This window comes from Amblyomma americanum, chromosome 2, assembly GCF_052857255.1.
Source record: "Amblyomma americanum isolate KBUSLIRL-KWMA chromosome 2, ASM5285725v1, whole genome shotgun sequence".
NCBI classification, from domain to species: Eukaryota; Metazoa; Arthropoda; class Arachnida; order Ixodida; family Ixodidae; genus Amblyomma; species Amblyomma americanum.
In genome coordinates this window covers 156,027,142-156,030,541 of record NC_135498.1, presented here as the reverse complement: position 1 = coordinate 156,030,541, position 3,400 = coordinate 156,027,142, and positions in this window count along the sequence as shown.

Below are 3,400 nucleotides of genomic sequence, written 5' to 3'. Positions count from 1 at the left end.
GACCGGCTGCCTGAATGGTTGCCAATTCTTGTGTCTGTCTCCCGCAATTTTCATGTGTTGGTGGAGTGGAGTGTACGAATAGATCAGAATCTGTGCGTGCACCGCGGAACAGTACTTGTGTACGTAAAGCATTTGGTAGTTTAGAGGGCTTGTTTTCCTTGCAATAAGGAAAAAGAACACACGTGGCGGAGGCCCAGGTTCGCTTCCCAGCTACATCACAATTTCTATTTTTTATTCATGTAGGCCGCATGAAGTTCATATCTGCGCCGTTCAAGATCATTCGTACAGAGACATTAAAATCGATGGCGATAGGCTAGTAAAGCTTTTGCTGTAAAAAGGATAACTTGCCGTTTTTTCAATAATGTCGAGTTCATTGTCTTTCTTAACCAATGGCAAGCCGGATTCAGGTCTGGCTGTTTAATTGATGCGCAGCTTGTTGGATTTAAGTGGTATGTCCGGGATGCTTTTGTCCATAGCCAGCGTGGTCTATCTGTGTTCTTTGACCTAGAGAAGGCATATGATACAGCATGGCGTCATGGAATCCTTCGTGATAAATGTTCACTTGGATTCTGAGGGAACATGCTAAAAACCATACAAATCTACCTCTCCAAACGCACCTTCAAAGTTAATTTTGGAAACACTTTGTCAAAGCAGTACACATAAGAGAAAGGTGTCCTGCAAGGGGGTGTACTCACTTGCACACTTTTCATTGTTAATATGAATTCTGTGAGGAGCATGCTCGCTAAAACTATTTCCTACCCAGTACATTTTGACGATGTCCAGTTAAGCTTCAAGTCCTGTAATCTGACAATCTGCCAACGGCAGATCCAGCATAGGGTTTACAAAGTGTCTGGCTGGGCTGATGCCAACTGGTTTAAATTTACCTGTGAGAAGACTGTCTGTGTGCTATTTTCTAAGCAACGTAACATTAGGCCTCGACCCCAAAATAACACTGAACGAACAGAGCCTTTCCCTTCTAAAAGATCACAAATTTCTTAGCCTTGTATTTGAGGAAAAGCTTACCTACCTCGCGCACATCAATAGTTTCCGACTAAAGTGCATGAAAGAATTCAAACTGCTTCAAATCCTCGGACATCACTCATAGGGCACAGACCGCGACTGACTTTTTAGCCTTTTGAATACTGCAGTCACGCATTGACTATGGCTCGGTAATGCAGAAGGCAGCATCAATGTCTGCTATAACAGCACTTAAAACTAACTACCATCGACTACAATAAGAAAAGGCTTCTTTAAAGTGTCCACCCTTTGCGCCCGATCCACCATCCAAAAAAAATCCTACTCTACCACTACAACCTATTCCCATCACTTCGCCTCAGACGCGCCATCTACTCCGCCACAACCCAAATATACTACCTCCAGTCCTCCCTCTAATCAGAAAGCTATGTCCCGCTGAGAACAATACGTTAATTTTGCCGACCTCGAGGAATTTGAGGCTCGCGTGGAAAACAAATTAGAGGCTAAAACTGATGCTAAGCTCGAATCGAATTTGCTGAGTTCTACCGACAAATCCAACACCAAATACACAAGTTCCAACAACCAATACAGCAGCAAATCCAACAACAACTTAACACCCTCATTCAATAATTCCAAACATGCGTCACAGGCCTTGAAGCTAGGGTAGACGCAACGGCCGCCCTCCCGAAGACGCGGGTTAAAACATACGATCGCTTCCCTCCAGCTCCAACCCATAAACCATTCTCAGCTTCACCCGTACTTCAGCATGGTGCCCCGCCACCTACTTAACGTGTGGCAATGGGACTGCACGAGGTTTCACAGAGAGCGAGGCAACCTGCAGCAGTACGTCCAATATTCGGAGATCCCCTGATATCATCGCCCTACACGTATCTCATGGCCCAGTGAAACCACCTCGCTATAAACCATACTCTTCCCTAGATGTCACCGCTCCCTACACTGCTATTTTTATTCTACGCAACCTGCCAGCCGTCCAACACTCCTTAGACGATGTTGGCGTAGACAGCGTCTTGTTCGAGCTTCTCCCTCGTAAAAGGGGCGACCAAAGCCTCTTCATTCTTAACCTTTATAGCTCCACAAAAGACAGAAGATGCGACTTCACCTCCCTTCTTCCCCGTGTCAACAAACTCGCGCACCGTTCAGGCCTCCTCTTTGTAGGAGATTTCAATGCCCACTAATCTGCTTGGGGTTATCGCGCCGCCAACTGAAAGGGTAACAATCTCTGGTTACGGGCACAGGAACTGGGCTTCACCCTTGTTAGTGACTCTCACACTCCCACCCGCGTAGGAAAGAGCGTGTCTGTTAACACTTCACCTGATCTAACATTCAGCTAAAACGGGCGAATCGATCGGTGTTTGAACACTGGAATGCCCTTGGCAGTAGCCACTACGCCTTCGCGACCACGCTCTGCACGTCCCCGTACCGTCGGAAAGGTCGCCCGAGCCAAATCACAGATTGGGACAAGTTTCGTTCCCTACGTGCTCAGAACGCCCCTACCTGGATTAATAACCTGGGCGAGTGGATCTCCTATCTCCAGGCAGATGTCTCTGCTTCTACTAAGGAATCACCTGCCACGGCTGATGAGTCCAATACAGAAAGCCGTCTGCTCCATCTACGGCAGGCCCGCGAAAACATGCAAAACCGCTGGAAAACACCAAGCCACAACTGAACGCTTTGGCGTCGAATACCTCAGGTAGACAAACAGATTGAGGCGCACACTCTCGCATTGGCTACCCAGCAATAGGGTCAAGTTTGTGACAGCATGCGTGGCCAGCACGGGCAAACCCGCACCTTGCACCTTCTCCGATAACTTTTAGACCCGGACGGGTGCAAAACATCCCAAAGAGACAGCATTTCCTGCATAGTCCGTGAACACTCCGGCTTTGACAAGGATCTTCATGATGAACTTCGTGCTCGGTATCTCAGTGCTACTTCCCCGGACCCTCTCCCCCCTACATGGGTGGTGGCAATCCTGCCCTCGATGCGGAGATTTCGGAGGCGGAGGTAAGATTCGCTCTTACTCAGCTCCACCCTAACTCTGCCCCGTGACCGGACGGCCTTTCCAACAGAACTCTCCGTAATTTAGATGTCCCGTACGTTGAGGCTCTCACTGCCTTCATGAATGATTGCTGGAGAGAGGGTGAAATCCCTGCAGCATGGAAACTTACACGCGTCACTTTCATACCGAAGCCAGGTAAATGACTAGCTCTCGAACACATCCGCCCCATCTCCCTCACTTCCAGTGCTGGGAAATTGATAGAGCACATCATTCTTAACCGTCTTCAATATTATGTTGAAGATAACCATCTCCTACCTCGCACCATGATTGGCTTCCGCTCAAATCTCTCTACTCAAGACATTATGCTCCAGCTCTCTCGAGAGAGATACTGTGCCCCTCTACCAGAGC